We start from the raw sequence: 17,727 nt of genomic DNA, 5'->3' as shown, positions 1-17,727 counted from the left end.
TATGGTGAGGGGCAGGAGCTGATGCTGGAATCTCCCATCTGCCACTTCCTAGCTGTGTACCCTTGGGCAAGTTACTTAACCTCTCTGAGTTTTGATTTATTCCTCTGTAAAAGACAGAAAATAAGTCCCACTGTAGAGTCATTGTCAGGACTGAGAAACCATTTGAGGAGCTCCAACAGCACAGTGCCTGGCATGCAATTGCTGTGTCTGTCTTCCTTTTACCTCCGCTAAACTCTGATCCCTGGACTGCAGAAGCCTAAAAGATCCAAATCCATTGCTCCCTTGCTTTCTCCAGGGTTTACCATTCAGAAAAGAGATCAACTTTAGGAAGACAGCCTTGGCTTCAAGTTCAGCTGACTGGCAGTTGACTCTCACCTAAACTGCCTGATTTTTAAAATGTTTCTATTTTTTGAGATAGGATCTTGCTTTGTTGCCCAAGCTGGTGTGCAGCGGTACAATCCCGGCTAACTGCAGCCTCCAACTCCCAGGTTCCAGCAATCCTCCCATCTCAGCTTCCCGAGTAGCTGGAACTACAGATGCTCGAAACCACGTCTGGCTAATATTTTTATTTTCATTTTTGTAGGACAGGGTCTCCCCATGTTGCCCAGGCTGGTTGAACTGCTGGGCTCTAGCAATCCTCCTGCCTGGGCCTCCTAAAGTGCTGGAACTACAGGGGCAGGCCTCCACGCCTGGCTCTAAATTGCCTGATTTAGAGCTGGTCTCTGTCCAGGGCAGCGGCAGTCCCAGCTTGAGCATGCATGGCACGGAACCTCTGGCTCATCAGAAGGGGGGACGGGAGAGAGGCTGGCTAGAGGATCACAGGAGAGAATGTGTCTGAGGCCCAGGCCTGATGCAGGGACCTCCTGCCAGCTCTGGTGAGATACGGCCTCCAAGGTGCTTTGTGGCAACACCAGGGCATGGCTTAGGTGAAGGCCAACAGGCCCTCCCCACAGGGCTGGAACCGGAGGGGAGAGAAGTGGTGACCCAAGAGGCCCCCAGGAGGCTCAACAATCACAGAAATTTCTGGGATTTCTGTGTCCCAGAAATCACAGAGGGGCGTAGTGAGCAGAGCAGGAGCCGCTGCCGCCACCAGGGGACGAGAGCCTAGGGAATCCTGCTTGCTGCCCTCACAGCGCCCCCTTGCGGCCGGGTGGCTGCCAGAGCTGCTGGGCACCGCAGAGGGCTAGAAGTCCCCGTTCCCACGACACTCAGAAGATGAACGCACTGCGGGTGCGTGTGTGTGCGTGTAAATCGGGGAGGGGGACTTGATTTAACGTTTACTCCCAATCCTCAGGTTTGATGTTCCCGGCTCTCCTTAGGGACCCCACTAGCCTCGAGCTCTTCACAGGAAGGGTGGTATCTAGCGTGTTCACTGTGGTTCCCCAGGGTTCAGCACGCAGCCTCGAATGCTCAGGAATGAATGGATGAATGACTGAATAAATGATGAAAGAGGACAGCTTTCAGGGACAGCCTGCCAGGTGTGGGAAGAGAAACGAACCTGAGAATTCCGCCATCCCCCAGGTCAGAAGTTACAGCTTCTCAGGATGCTACAGGCTGCTCCGTGTAGGGCGCCTCCCCGCTCTGCTACCTACAAGCTAGGTGACCTCCGGCTCTTCATTTACCCTCTCTGAGCCTTGTGACACCATCTAAAAAAAGAGACCGTAAGACTATCTAGAAGGAGGTTGTTTTTCTGTCTTTTTAATTAAACACGTGAGGCGGGTGAAAGGGCATCACGTGGTCAGCGCTCACCACACGGACATTTCCTTGGCCAGGCGGGGTTGGGAGGGCAGGGGGTCCCCTCCCCCAGCACCCTAACCGGCGTCCTCTTTCTGTCGCAGCGCCCTGCCAGCTCTCCAAGCCCGTCGTGCTGTGCTGGCTGCTGCTTGCTGGCCCACGGCCAGACCCAAACCAGAGACGCCCGCTCCGGCCGGCGGCAGCCACTCGCCTCTTTTGCATTCCCTACGCCGCCCCCTGCTCCCAGCCTCTACTCCTTTCTTTCTTTCTTCAGTGGCTTCTCCGCATCTCTTTGTGTTCCTTCTAGAAGCCGTTCCAGCCCGCTGGAGAAAAATAAAACAGAAATCTCCTCCTCATCCACCTTCTGTGATGGCAGTACTCACAGCCCCTCCTCTTGGGCCCCCTGGACTCTGAGAGCCACCCACACCCACCCTGCGCCCAGCCCCTGCACCCGAAGCTCCCCCAGTGAGGGGCATGGGCGTTCAACAGAAGAAAAATATCACTGACTGAGGAAGCAGAGCTCAGGGAAGCTGGGCTGCACTCCCAGCTCTGCACAGATCTCAGATGGGAGCTGACTCTCTCTGGGCTTGGGTTTCTTTTCCCGAAAAACATGGACCTGTTCACACCGCTCTAGGCTCCTGTGCTACTCCAGTTGACATGACAGCAGCCCAGTTTAATAGGGCTGACATCCCAAGAGGACCAGCTTCTCAAACAGTGTCCTGGGCTCAGGCCCCTGATGTACCCTCCTCTTGGAGAATCTGATGGAGCATCCCACTGTGAGCACCCCCCTACCTGAGAGTAGGAGAAACCCCATGAGGTCTCATTTCATGACTGCTTACTGTAGGTCAGTCACCGTTCTTTGAGCTTCATGTGAAATATCTCATTTCATCTTCACCACAACTGTTTGAGGTCAACACTATTGTTTCCCCCATTTTACAGATAAGGAAACTGGAACGACCTGTCCAAGATCACATATATATCAGAGGCAGGATTTGAACACAGGTATTTCTAACTTCAAAGCTGAGGCACTTTAATCATCATCCTTTCACAGGAGAGAAAATGCACAAAAGGCAAGAAATAAAACCTCCTCCTAAATCTGATGGATTTTATGCAAAGGGAAAAGTCAGAGCCCTGGAAGGCCCACCATTGTCACTTGAAGAGTAAGTAGTTCTGAGACTTTTGACAAATAAGAGATGGAAAACAGATTCACATAATAAAAAGTATGTGGGGTCGGGGACGGAGGAGACTGGTGTTGCTTAGTCCTGGGTTTGAATACCCGTTCTGCAATTTGCTAGCTGAGTGGCCACAGGTCAGTGATGTTACCTTTCTATGACTTGGGTTGGGGGATTTCTATTCCAGAAGAACTAAGATCCTACTGAATTGACCTTTCCACAGATAGCAACTGTTGACAAAATACAAAAACAAAACAAAACGAAAAAGCAAAACAAGCCCCAAAACCACCGCGAGGCACTGAAGAGTGAATAAAAGCAAGTAGACCCTGGCTGCGAGTCAACACTTGGAAGAAGGGCATGACATGTGGCGAATTATCTGTTTTTCTGGCTTTGATCTTGAAGGTGAACTACAGTCAGCAGAGCACACTTAGGGAACCTGCGGTCTTTCTGGCCTGAAGAATCAGAGTACAAAGTTGAGAGCAACCACAGCCACTGGAAAGTGAAGTGGGGAGTGCCATACAGGAAAGGCTCAGAAAGGGGGTGGCTCCAGATCCCATCTGTAAACTCTGCCCAAATCTCTCACTGCTCCCTGAACCACACATGCATGAAAAATACTTTAGCAGAGGAAAAGAACTGAACTGAGGTTTGAGCTGCCACCAAAGAGCAGAGTTTGAAGTTAATTGCCTAATAAAAAAAAAAAAAGAGAAAGAAATCAACATGTTTCGGAGGACTAACAGAAACCAGAGCCTCTACAGCGTAACATGCACAATGTCCAGGATAGAATACTGTTCCTGCATAAATATTTTCTCAGAACACAACGGAACTAAACTAGAAATCGGTAACACCAAGATAGCTGGAAAATCCCAAAATGTTTGGAGATTAAACAACATACTTCTAAGTAACACAGGTCAAAGAAGTAGTCTCAGGAGAAAATTTTAAGTATTTTTAATATATGAAAGTGAGGCTGGGCATGGTGCCTCACGCCTATAATCCCAGCAACTTGGGAGGCTGAGGAAGGTGAAGTACTTGAGCCCAGGAGTTCGACACCAGCCTGTGCAATAAAGTGAGACCTATCTCTACAGAAAAATAGAAAAAATTAGCCAAGTGTGGTGGTGCAAGCCTGTAGTCCCAGCTACTCGGGAGGCTGAGCTGGGAGGATCACTTGAGCCTGGGAGTTTGAGATTACTACAGTGAGCCGTGATTGTGCTGATGTACTCCAGCCTGTGTGACAGAGCATGACATTTTCAAAAAAAAAAAAAAAGAGGCCGGGCGCGGTGGCTCACGCCTGTAATCCCAGCACTTTGGGAGGCCGAGGCGGGCGGATCACAAGGTCAGGAGATCGAGACCATCCTGGCTAACACTGTGAAACCCCGTCTCTACTAAAAATGCAAAAAATTAGCCGGGCGAGGCGGCGGGCGCCTGTAGTCCCAGCTACTCGGGAGGCTGAGGCAGGAGAATGGCGTGAACCCGGGAGGCGGAGCTTGCAGTGAGCCGAGATCGCGCCACTGTACTCCAGCCTGGGCGACTAAGCGAGACTCTGTCTCAAAAAAAAAAAAAAAAAAAGAAAAGAAAATGAAAATACAAATCTTCAAAATTTGTTGAATGCCGTGAAAGCAGTGTGCTTCGAGGGAAATTTATATCATCAAATGCATATATTTTAAAAGAGAAAGATCTAAAACCAATAACCTAAGTTTTCCCCTTAAAAAACTAGAGAAAAGGGGCAATGTAATCTCGGAACAAGCAGAGGAAAAGGAATAATAAAAATTAGAGCAGAAACCACAAAACTGTAAACAGGCAGTAAATAGAGAAAATAAACAAAATCTAAATCTTGTTCTTTTAAGAGATCAATAAAAATGATGAACCAACATCCAGGCTAACTAAGAAAGACAGAAGACATAAATTACAAATACAGTAGTCCCCTCTTAATGGCAAGGGATATGTTCCAAGACGCCTGACGGATACCTAAAATAGGCAGTAGTATCAAACCCTACATATACTATGTCTTTCCCTGTATGTACCTACTTATGACAAAGTTTCATTTATAAATTAGGCATAGTAAGAATAATATAATAATAAAATAGAACTAATAATAACATAAGAAAATTATAACAATATACTGGAATAAAAATTATGTGAATATGTTCTTTCTTTCTCTCTCTTTTTCTCTCAAAGTATCTTATTGTACTGTGCCCATCCTTTTTCTTCTTGTGATGACGTGACATGATAAAATGCCTATACAACGAGATGAAGTGAGGCGAATGGTGAATGACGTAGGTATTGTAACTGCCCAGTAAGCTCACCTTACCTGCTGCCTACAGAGAGCCAATTTATCAAGACAGAGGAATTGCAATAGAGAAACAGTAATTCACACAGAGCCAGCTGTGCTAGAAACTGGAGTTTTATTATTACTCTAATCAGCCTTCCTGAGCATTCAGGGATCAGAGTTTTTAAGGATAATTTGGTGAGTGGAGAACCAGTGAGTTGGGAGTACTGATTGGTTGGGTTGGAGATGAAATCATAGGGCCGGCAGTGGTGGTTCATGCCTATAATCCCAGCACTTTTGAAGGCTGAGGCGGACTGATTGATTGAGCTCAGAAGTTTGAGACCAGCTTAGGTAACATGGCAAAAGCCCATCTCTACAAACAATACAAAAATTAGCCAGGCGTGTTGGCTCACACCTGTAGTCCCAGCTACTCCAGAAGCTGAGGTGGGAGGATCCCTTTAGCCTGGGAGGTAGAGGTAGCAGTGAGCCAAGATCGTGTCACTGCACTCCAGCCTGGGTGACAGAGAGAGACCCTGTCTCAAACAAACAAACAAACAAAAAAACAGAGCCAAAGCTGTCCTCTTAGGCTGAGTTAGTTCCTGGGTTGGGGCCGCAAGATCAGATGAGTCAGTTTATCCATCTGGGTGGTGCCAGCTGATCTGCAAAATATCTCAAGCACTGATCTTAGGTGATCTTAGGTTTTACAATGGTGATGATTTCCCCAGTAGTTCTTTGGGGAGGGTCAGAATCTTGTAACCTCCAGCTGCATGACTCCTAAACTATAATCTCTAATCTTTTGGCTAATTTGTTAGTTCTACAAAGGCAGTCCAGTCCCCAGCCAAGAAGAGGTTTTGTTTTGGAAAAAGACTGTTATCATCTTTGTTTTAAACTGTAAACTAAGTTCCTCCCAAAGTTATTAATAAAGTTATTAATAGTTTGTCCTATGGTCAGGAATGAACAAGGATAGCTTGGAGGTTAAAAGTAAGTTGGAATTGGTTAGGTCAGATCTCTTTCTTTTTTTTTTTTTTTTTTTGAGATGGAGTCTCACTTTGTCACCCAGGCTGGAGTGCAGTGGCAGGATCTCAGCTCACTGCAACTTCAGCCTTCTTGGTTCAAGTGATTCTCCTGCCTCAGTCTTCTGAGTAGCTGGGACTACCGGCATGCACCACAATGCCTAGCTAGTTTTTGTATTTTTACTAGAGATGGGGTTTCACTATGTTGGCCAGGCTGGTCTTGAACCCCTGACCTCAGGTGATTCCCTCACCTTGGCCTCCCAGAGTGCTGGGATTACAGGCATGAGCCACAGCACTCGGCCAGGTCAGATCTCTTTTCACTGCCTCAGTTATAATTTTGCAGTGGCCATTTCAACATTGGCATATATTGTTAGGCCACAATACATCAGGAGGAGGATCATCTACTTCAGTTGATCCTGGATTATCAAACCATGCTGACGTTGATGATAGCATGTCAGGAGCAGATGATGTCGATGACTAACAGGCAGGCGGCATACACAGCATGCATATTTGGACAAAACGGATGATTTACATCCTGGGCTGGATGGAGCAGGACAGCACAAAATTTCATGATGATACTAAAAAGGGTACATAAATTCATAATTTAAAACTTATGAATTGTTTATTTCTGCAATTTTCCATTTAATATTTTTAGACTCTTCTTGACCACAGATAACTAAAGTTTACAGAAATTGAGCCACTAACAATGGAAGACTACTGTTTCAGAAGTTAAAGAGGGGTCATCAATACTGATCCCATGGATATTAAAAGGACAATAAAGGAATATCACGAACAACTGTTTCCATAAATTTGATAACCTAGATGAAATAGGTCAATTCTTTGAAAGATATAAACTTCCAAAACTCACACAAGAAACAATAATCTGGATAAACCTATATCTATTAAAGAAATTGAGTCAATAATTAGTAACCTTCCAAAAATGAAAGCACTAAACGACTATAAAGTTGGAGGACTGACACCCCCTGACTCCAAGACTTACTACAAAGCCATAGAAATCAAGACAGCGTGGAACTGACAAAACAACAGACACATGGATCAATGGAACAGAATGAAGAGCCTAGAAATAGACCCACACCAAAAGAACAAAGCAATTCAATGGAGAAAGAATAGCCTTTTAATGATGCTGGAACAACTGGATGTGCATATGCAAAAAAAAAAAAAAAAAAGAATCTATACACAAATCTTACTTCCACAAATACTAACTGAAAATGGATCATACATCTAAATGTACAATGCAAAAATTATAAAACTTCTAGAAGCTAACTGTATTAGTCTGTGTTAAGGCTGCTGATAAAGATAAAAACTGGGCAATTTACAAAAGAAAGAGGTTTAATTGGACTTACAGTTCCACATGGCTGGGGAAGCCTCACCATCATGGCAGAAGGCAAGGAGGAGCAAGTCACACGTTATGTGGATGGTGGCAGGCAAAGAGAGAGAGCTTGTAGGGGGAATTCCTCTTTTAAAAACCATCAGATCTCACGAGACTTACTCACTATCACCAGAACAGCACAGGAAAGACTTGCCGCCATGATTCAATTACCTCCGACTGGGTCCCTCCCACAACACATGGGAATTCAATATGAGATTTGGGTGGGGACACAACCAAACCATATCATTCTGCCCCTGGCCCCTCCCAAATCTTGCATCTTCACATTTCTTTTTTTTTTTTTTTTTTGAGACAGAGTCTCGCTCTGTCGCCCAGGCTGGAGTGCAGTGGCCGGATCTCAGCTCACTGCAAGCTCCGCCTCCTGGGTTTACCCCATTCTCCTGCCTAGGCGGGATCTCAGCTCACTGCAAGCTCCGCCTCCTGGGTTTAGGCCATTCTCCTGCCTCAGCCTCCCGAGTAGCTGGGACTACAGGCGCCTGCCACCTCACCTGACTAGTTTTTTTGTATTTTTTAGTAGAGACGGGGTTTCACCGTGTTAGTCAGGATGGTCTCGATCTCCTGACATCGTGATCCACCCACCTTGGCCTCCCAAAGTGCTGGGATTACAGGCTTGAGCCACCGCGCCCAGCCGCATCCTCACATTTCAAAACCAATCATGCCTTCCCAACAGTCCCCCAAAGTCTTAACTCATTTCAGCATTAACTCAGAAGCCTACAGTCCAAAGTTTACTGGAGACAAGTCCCTTCCATCTATAAGCCTGTAAAATCAAAAGCAAGTTAGTTACTTCCTAGATACAATGGGGGTACCGGCATTGGGTAAATACAGCCATTCCACATGAAAGCAATTAGCCAAAACAAAGGTGCTACAGGCCCCCTTGGAAGTCTGAAATCCAGCAGGGCAGTCAAATCTCAAAGCTCCAAAATGATCTCCTTTGACTCCATGTCTCACATCTGGGTCACGCTGATGCAAGAGGTGGGTTCCTATGGTCTTGGGCAGTTCTGCTCCTGTGACTTTGCAGGGTATAGTCCCCCTCCTGGCTGCTTTCATGGGCTGGCATTGAGTGTCTGTGGCTTTTCCAGGTGCACAGTGAAAGCTGTCAGTGGATCTATCATTCTGGGGTCTGGAGGATGGTGACCCTTTTCTCACAGCTCCACTATGCAGTGCCCCAGTAGGGACTCTATGTGGGGGCTCTGACCCCACATTTCCCTTCTGCACTGCCCCAGCAGAGGTTCTCTATGAGGACCTTGCCCTTACAAACTTTTGCATGGACATCCAGGCATTTTCCATACATCCTCTGAAATCTAGGGGGAGGTTGACAAACCTCAATTCTTGACTTTCTGTGTACCCACAGGTTCTATACCACGTGGAAGCTGCCAAGGCTTGGGGCTTCCACCCTCTGACGCATCAGCCAGAGCTGTACCTTGGCCCCTTTTAGTCACAGCTGGAGTGGCTGGGATGCGGTGCGCCAAGTCCCTGGACTGCACACAGCAGAGGGACCCTGGGCCCAGCCAACAAAACCATTTTTTCTTCTGGGCCTGTGATGGGAGGGGCTGCCATGAAGGTCTCTGATGCTCTGGAGACATTTTCTCTATTGTTTTCATGGTTAACATTTGGCTCCTTGTTACTTATGCAAATTTCTGCAGCCAGCTTGAAATTCTCCTCAGAAAATGGGATTTTCTTTTCTATCACATCGTCAGGCTGCAAATTTTCTGAACATTTATTCTCTGCTTCCCTTTTAAAACTGAACACCTTTAACAGCACCCAAGTCACCTCTTGAATGTTTTGCTACTTAGAAATTTCTTCTGCTTGATACCCTCAATAATCTCCCTCAAGTTCAAAGTTCCACAAATCTCTAGGGCAAGAGCAAAATGCCACCAGTCTCTTTGCTAAAACATAACAAGAATCACCTTTGCTCCAGTTCCCAACAAGTTCCTCATCTCCATCTGAGACCACCTCAGCCTGGATTTCATTGTGCATATCATTATCAGCATTTTGTTGATGCCATTCTACAAGTCCCTAGGGAGTTCCAAACTTTTCCTGTCTTCTTCTGAGCCCTCCAAACTGTTCCAACCTCTGCCTGCTACCAAGTTCCAAAGTAGCTTCCACATTTTCGGGTATCTTTTCAGCAGCACCCCACTCTACTGGTACCAATTTACTGTATTAGTCTGTTTTCATGCTGCTGATAAGGACATACCTGAGACTGAGCAATTTAAAAAAGAAAAAGTTTTAATTGGACTTACAGTTCCATGTGGCTGAGGAAGGCAAGGAGGAGCAAGTTACATCTTACATGGATGGTGGTAAGCAAAGAGAAGAGATCTTGTGCAGGGGAATTCCTCTTTTAAAAGCCATAAGATCTTATGAGATTTATTCACTATCATGAGAATAGCATGGAAAAGACTTGCCTCCATGATTTCATTACCTCCCACTGGATCCCTCCCACAACATGTGGGAATTCAAGATGAGATTTGGGTGGGAATACAGCCAAACCATATCAATAATGTAAGAGAAAAATCTGATAAATCTTGGTTTTGGTGATGAGCTTTTAAAAATAACATCAAAAGTATGATCTATGGAAGCTGGGTGTGGTGGCTCATGCCTGTAATTCCAACACTTTGGGAGGCTCTGGTGGGTGGATCACTTGAGGCCAGGAGTTCAAGACTAGCCTTGCAACACAGTGAAACCCCATATGTACTAAAAATAGAAAAAATTAGCTGGGTCTGGTGGTGCACGCCTATAATTCCAGCTACTCGGGAGGCTGAGGTATGAGAGTCACTTGAAACGGGGAAGCAAAGGTTGTAGTGAGCCAAGATCGCACCACTGCACTCTAGCCTGGGCAACAGAGTAAAATTCTGTCTCAAACAAACAAACAAAGTATGATCTATGAAAAAAAAAAATTCACAAATTGTACTTTATTAAAATTATAGCCTTCTGATCTGTGGCTAAATGAAAAGATAGAAAATCTCAGCAAAGAAACAGAATTTTCTTTTGAGATGGAGTCTCCTTCTGTTGCCCAGGCTGTAGTGCAGTGGCAGTATCTTGGCTCACTGCAACCTCTGCCCCCTGGGTTCAAGCAGTTTTCCTACCTCAGCCTCCTAAGTAGCTGAGATTACAGGCACCCATCACCATGCCTGGCTAGTTATTATATTTTTAGGGGGGATGGGGTTTCATCATGTTGGCCAGGCTGGAGAAATTATTTTTTTAAAGAACCAAATTGTAGTAATGGAGAGGTATAGGGAGGAACAAATAGAAATGTGAGAACAGAAATATACAATATCCTTGGTGTCTCAGCTCAGGAGGAAAAAATTCACTAGATGGGTTGAACAACAGAATGGAGGTGAACTCAAAGATAGATTAATAGGAATTACACAATCTGAAGAACACAGAGAAAAAATGTTAAAAACAATTAAATCAAACAATGTTTCAGGGACCTGTAGGTCCTGAGACCAAAAAATCAAAAGGACATTATTATATGGCCTGACATACATGTAACTGGAGTCCTAGAAGGAGAGAAATGAGAATGAGGCAGAATAAAATACTTGAAGGAAAAAATGGTCAAATACTTCCTAAATTTGATAAAGATATAAATTTCAAATTTCAAGAAGATAACCAAACCCCAACCAGGATAAAATTTTTTTAAATGACCAGACACAGTAGCTCACACCTGTGTAACCCCAGCACTTTGGGAGGCTGAGGTGGAAGGATCATCTGAGGCCAGGAGTTTGAGACGAGCCTGACCAAAAACATAGTAAGACCTCTGTCTGTACAAAAAAATTTTTAAAAAGGAAGAAAGAAAACTATGCCAAGAAATATCAAGTCAAAGCAATATCTGAAAACCAAAGATAAAGATAAAATGTTGAGGCTGGTCATAGTGGCTCATGCCTATAATCCCAGCTACTTGAGAGGCTGAGGCATGAGAATTGCTTGGACCTGGAAGGCAGAGGTTGCAGTGAGCTGAGATCATGCCACTGCACTGCAGCCTGGGTAACAGAGTGAGATTCTGTCTCAAAACAAATAAATAAATAAAAATAGAAAGAGAAAATGTTGAAAGTAGACAGCGTAGCCAGGCACGATGGCTCATGCCTGTAATCCCAGCACTTTGGGAGGCTCAGGTAGGCAGATCACCTGAGGCCAGGAGTTTGAGACCAGCCTGACCAACATGGTGAAACCCTCTACTAAAAATATAAAATTAGCCAGGCGTGGTGGCACATGCCTGTAATCTCAGCTACTCAGGAGGCTGAGGTAGGAGAATCGCTTGAACCCAGGAGGCGGAGGTTGCAGTGAGCTGAGATTGCACCATTGCACTCCAGACTTGGCAAAAGAGTGAAACTGTGTCTCAAAAAAAAAAAAGAAAGAAAGAAAGAAAGAAAGAAAGAAAGAAAGAAAGAAAGAAAGAAAGAAATGTAAAACAACACACTACATAGGTAGCACTAGTAATTTGCTTGACTGCTGACTTTTCATTCAAAAACTATGAGTCAGAAGATAGTGGAACAACATTTTTAAATGATAAATGAAATTCAGTATTTCCGTATAAAATTCTATATCCAGTGAAATAATCATTCCTTCAGGAATGAAAATTAAATAAAGACATTAGAGGGAAAGAAGCAAAGAGAATGCATTTTCTGCAGACCTGCATTATAAGACATGCCAAAGGGAGTTCTTCAGGTGGAAGGGAAATGATACCATGTGAAAATTTTCAGAAAGGAATGAAAAGTATAGAAAATGGTAAATATCTGGGTAACTATATAAGATTATTTTATTTTTAATTTCTTTAAAGAGATATGATTGTTTTAAAGAAAAAATTAACAAAAAATACAAAAATTAGCCAGGCATGGTGAAACATACCTGTAGTCCCAGCTGCTTGGGAGGCTGAGGTGGGAGGATTGCTTGAGCCTGGGAGGTTGAGTCTGCAGTAAGCTGTGATTGCACCACTGCACTCCAGCCTGGGTGACAGAGTGAGACCACCTTTTTTCAAAAAAAAAAGAAAGAAAGAAAGAAAAAACTATAATATTGTCTTGGAGAGTTTATGGAGTATGTATAAATAACGCATCTGACAATTGTAGCATAAAGGACAGACACGGCCAGGTGTGGTGGCTAATGCCTGTTATCCTAGTATTTTGGGAGGCTGAGACTGGAGGATTGCTTGAGGTCAGGAGTTCAAGACCAGCCTGAGCAACATAATGAACACCATCTCTATTTTTAAAAAAAGGGCCAGCACGGTAATCCCAGCACTTTGGGAGGCCAAGACGGGTGGATCACCTGAGGTTGGGAGTTCAAGACCAGCTTGACCAACATGGAGAAACCCCATCTCTACTAAAAATACAAAATTAGTTGGGTATGGTGGCACACGCCTGTAATCCCAGCTACTCAGAAGGCTGAGGCGAGAGAATCGCTTGAACCCGGGGGGTGGAGGTTGAGGTGAGCTGAGATCGTGCCATTGCACTCCAGCCTGGGCAATAGGAGTAAAACTCTGTCTCAAAAAAAAAAAAAAAAAGAAAAAAGAAAAGACAAGACAGACAGGAGGGTAGCCAATAGCTGGAAATAGCATGTGAAATTATGCAAGATGAACCGCAAGTTAACTGTGAAAAGTTAAGGATATATTTGTTGTTGTTGTTTTCGAGACAGAGTCTCTGTCATCCAGACTGGTGTGCAGTGGCACAATATTAGATCACTGAAACCTCCGCTTCCTGGGCTCAAGTGATTCTCCAGCTTCAGCCTCCCAACTAGCTGGGACTATAGGAACAAGCCACCATACCTGGTTAATTTTTGTGTATATATAATTTTTGTGTATGTATATATATGTATTTTTCTGTAGAGATGGGATTTCACCATGTTTCCCAGGCTGGTCTCATACTCCTGAGCTCAAAGCAATCCCCACCCTGACCTCCCAAAGAATTACATTGTAATTCTTAGAGAAACCACAAAAGATATACAGAACCAATAAGTCAATTAAAATGGAGTTCTAAAGAATTTTCAAATAAATCAAAAGAAGGCAGGGAAGAAGTCTTCCTCATCTGTAAGTGGGAATCACAGTCACCCTTCACAGAGCTATTGAGAGACTGAGATAGATATGGCAGTGGCCGCAGCGCCTCTGAGTAAGGCTGCTGGAGGAAGGGAGTGGGGAGGAGGCAGGCAGTTTCTCACTCAGCCAGGAGGAGTGGACTGATATTATCTAGTCACAACGGAGGGACACTCTAGCTGTTCAGATGACCTCTGGGACCCTGCCTGGCTCTCACAATGTAGGAGGTCGCCTTCGCACTTCCCGATCCTTCTGTCCTCCCTCTGCTTCAGCCTTTCCCCTCCTCTTAACCTAACCAGGTGCCCAAAAGGGCAGAGAGCCTCAATTCTTTGCATGGGCTTTGTTCTGGCATGCAACACTGTCAGGCCCTCAGTCCCCTTCCACACTACTGGACTGGCAGATTGTACCAGCTTCCCCCAACTCACATTAGTCCTACATGTGACCCCTGTTTGACCTGGCTAGGGCTCAAGGTCATCAGGGACTAGCAAAGCTATGGTAAGGCAGGAGGTAGTAAGCTGAGGAGTCATGGTCCTCCTCTTCCTCTTTGCTTCTGAGGTCCCAAAGAACCAGAACAGGGACCCCCAGAGCCATGAGGACTAAACAGGACAATGCATTAATTCACTCATTCCTTCATTCATTCTGCATTATGGACCTACTCTTTGCCAGATGCTGGCAACACAGAAATAGGAAACCTGTTCCCTGCCTTCAGGAAACTCCCAGGCTGGTTAGGAGACAGACGCTGTCTGCTGTTAGTGCATGAATTTATGAGTTGGTGCACAGCAGTGGTAAGCCCAGGATGCTGTGGGGACAGAGATGAAGGACATGAGGGAGGGCCTTCTGGAGGAGGTGGCACCTTGATATGGTTTGGCTCTGTGTCCCCACCCAAGTCTCATTTCTAATTGTAACCCCTATGTGTTGAAGGAGGAGCCTATGGGGGAGGTAATTGAATCATGTGGGTGGACTTCCCCCTTGTTGTTCTGGTGATGGAGCTCTCACAAGATCTGGTTGTTTAAAAGTGTGTAGCAGCCGGGCGCGGTGGCTCAAGCCTGTAATCCCAGCACTTTGGGAGGCTGAGACGGGCGGATCACGAGGTCAGGAGATCGAGACCATCCTGGCTAACATGGTGAAACCCCGTCTCTACTAAAAAATACAAAAAAAACTAGCCGGGCAAGGTGGTGGGCGCCTGTAGTCCCAGCTACTGGGGAGGCTGAGGCAGGAGAATGGCGTGAACCCGGGAGGCGGAGCTTGCAGTGAGCTGAGATCGCGCCATTGCACTCCAGCCTGGGCGACAGAGTGACACTCCGTCTCAAAAAAAAAAAAAAAAAGTGTGTGGCACTTCCCCCTTCTCTCTCTCTCCTGCCACCATCATGTGAAGATGTGTTGCTTCCCCTTCACCTTCTGCCATGATTGTAAGTTTCCTGAGGCCTCCCCAGCCATGCTTTCTATACAGCCTGTGGAACTGTGAGTCAATTAAACTTCTTTTCTTTATGAATTACCCAGTCTCAGGTAGTTGTTTATAGCAGTGTGAGGATGGACTAATACACACCTGCAATAAATCTTCGAAGTTGAGTAGAAGTTAGCCAAGTCAAGAAGGTGAGCGGGCATTCAGGAAGAGGATCCCACCTATGCAAAGACTCGAAGGCAAGAGGCCTGCAGCCTGCACCTCCGGGAAAATGCAGGGCTGAACAGTGGCTGGGGCTTGGCACATGACAGGAGGAGGGCGGGGGATGAGGCTGGCAGGAAGGGTGTCAGGAGCTTCGCAATTGTTTAGGAGATTGCACAGGGCCTGTGCCGAGCTGGCAGTGGTCAGGGAAAGGACTGGAAGCATTCTGGAGGTGTCCTGGCAGGAGACTCCACCGAGCTCTAGACTGCCTGGAAGTGGGAGAGAAAGAGAAGGCAAGGAGGAGGTCCTGTGTCTGCCTTCAGAGGCCTGGCGGAACTGACATTGTAACTGAGACTCCCCAGCCTCCGAGACTGTGGCTTCAGCCAGGCTCTGCCAGCAGGTCTCCTTCCCTTTCAACCGGCCCAGGCCCCAGCCTGCAGGGTTCTCCCTCTACCTTGTCAGCCAGGAGCCCCCGAATGTATCTCATGGGAAAAGTCAGGCAAACCTCCCCCACTTCCCCCACAGAACCCCTCCCTGACTCAGCCGTTTGAGGAGCTATGTGAGGGCAGTTCCTCCTTCCTGCCAGGCCGCTGGTGCCCCAGGAAGGCCAGTACTTGTATAAAGGTCTGCAGTCGTGACATCCGAAAGCTGCCCCACCTCATAGTGCTGCTGGCCCTGCAGGCTTTGCTAGTGGCCAAGCTATGTTTAGTCTGAAGTAAGAAGTCTCCTCTTTCCAAGTCTGTGCTGTACTTGTCACCAGGCCCCAAAGCAAAGCAATTTGGGCCGCTGTGTCTCAGAGCTGGTGGAACACACACACACGCGGCTCCTTCGTCTTCTGCCTGCAGATCCACTCCAGGATTTCCACATCTGCCTGCAGCCCAGTCAGGGCCTCTGCTATGGGTTCATCACCAAGTAGGGCGATAAGCCTCTCCCAGCTTGCCCAGGGCTTTCCTGGCTTGGGCACTGAAAGTCCTATGTCCCAGGAAACCCATCAGTTCTGGGTAAACTGGGGCAGTAGGCCACTCTGTGACACGGAAGGGGAGAGCGTGGGCAAGATGGTAAGTCAGCCCCAAGATGGAGCCTGGCCCAGCAAGTCACTACTAAGGGTTCAGAGCTGGGGGAGATGGGGCTTTGGTTCAGGTCCCTGGTGAGTTATGAATCTCCAAGCGAGGTCTGAGAACTGAATATCGACTTGTTTCTTTAGGAAACTTTGTTCTGGATTCCAAATAACCAACCTTCCCACAACCTGCAGAAGAAACTAGAGGATGCTAAAATGTGGAGAATTAAGAAAAAGAAAATTTTAGCACCAGGAAGGACCTCACACATTGAATTTTCAACATGCTCCCACCCATTCAACCAGTTCAGAAAGGTGAGGCTAACAGTTAAGAAAATGGGCTTTGGAGTCAGGCAGCTCAGGGTTAAATCCTGGCTCTGTCATAGAACAGTTGTCCCTGGGTGGTGGGTGACTTTCTCACTGACCCGCAATCAGTCCTTTAGCCTCTGTGTCATCTCCCTCGAGTCACAGAGAGCTCATGACCTCTGCCGGTCACTACTGGGCAGGTCTCACTAACAGGAAGGTCTTCCCTGATTTAGGCCTATTCTTCCTCAGTTTAACTTCTCCCCTGAGGTGCTTAAAACATAGAAGAATAGGTTGAATGCCTTGTCCTCATGACAGCCGTCACGTGTTTGAAGATGGTGTTCATCTTCCCCCGCATCCAGGCAAGGGCCCTAGCCAGCTCCTAATATTTATGGACAACCACTCTGTAGACCTTCAGGCTATGAAAGGTGATGTAGCTTTCCCAAGTTCATGCAGCAAAGAAAGGAACAAGGCCGGGTGGCTGACATCTGTAATCCCAGCATTTTGGGAGGCTGAGGTGGGCAGATCACTTGAGCTTATGGGTTTGAGACCAGCCTGGGCCACACGGCAAAACCCCATCTCTACCAAAGATACAAAAATTAGCCCTACATGGCGGCATGAGCCTGTTGTCCCAGCCCCTTGGAAGGCTAAGGCAGGAGAATTACTGGAGCCTGGGAAGTTGAGGCTGCAGTGAGCTGTGATTATGCCACTACACTCTAACTTGGGTGACAGAGCGAGACCCTGTCTAAAAAATAATAATAATAATAATAAAAGTGGGCCGGGCACAGTGGCTCACGCCTGTAATCCCAGCAATTTGGGAGGTTGAGGCAGGCGGATCACTTGAGGCCAGGAATTTGAGACCAGCCTGGTCAACAGAGTGAAACCCCATCTCTACTAAAAATACAAAAGTTATCCGGGTGTGGTGGTGGGTGCCTGTAATCCCAGCTACTCAGGAGAGGTTGAGGCACAAGAATCACTTGAACCTGGGAGGTGGAGATTGCAGTGAGCCAAGATCGTACCACTGCACTCCAGCCTGGGTGACAGATCCAGACTCTGTCTCAAAAATAAATAAATAATAGAAGTGAATAAGCCATTATCTGAGCTCAGCATCGTCTCGGCCTTTTTATGGTTCCTTGTGACACACATGACTTTGTTAAACCT

At 46.4% G+C, this 17,727-nt stretch overlaps 1 long non-coding RNA gene across 1 annotated transcript; it reads right to left on the bottom strand.

Annotated features, from left to right (window-relative positions):
• Window positions 1-551: 551 nt before the first annotated feature.
• On the bottom strand, window positions 552-2,059 carry LOC123569415 (uncharacterized). Its single transcript, XR_012425395.1, has 2 exons — window positions 1,750-2,059; window positions 552-1,646 (listed from the first exon to the last, which is right to left on the bottom strand). It is a non-coding gene; the product is annotated as an uncharacterized lncRNA (long non-coding RNA).
• Between the last annotated feature and the right edge of the window lie 15,668 nt (window positions 2,060-17,727).

This window comes from Macaca fascicularis, chromosome 16, assembly GCF_037993035.2.
Source record: "Macaca fascicularis isolate 582-1 chromosome 16, T2T-MFA8v1.1".
Taxonomy (NCBI): Eukaryota; Metazoa; Chordata; class Mammalia; order Primates; family Cercopithecidae; genus Macaca; species Macaca fascicularis.
Note: the sequence above shows the minus strand (reverse complement) of the source record. Positions and strands in the feature narration are given on the sequence as shown.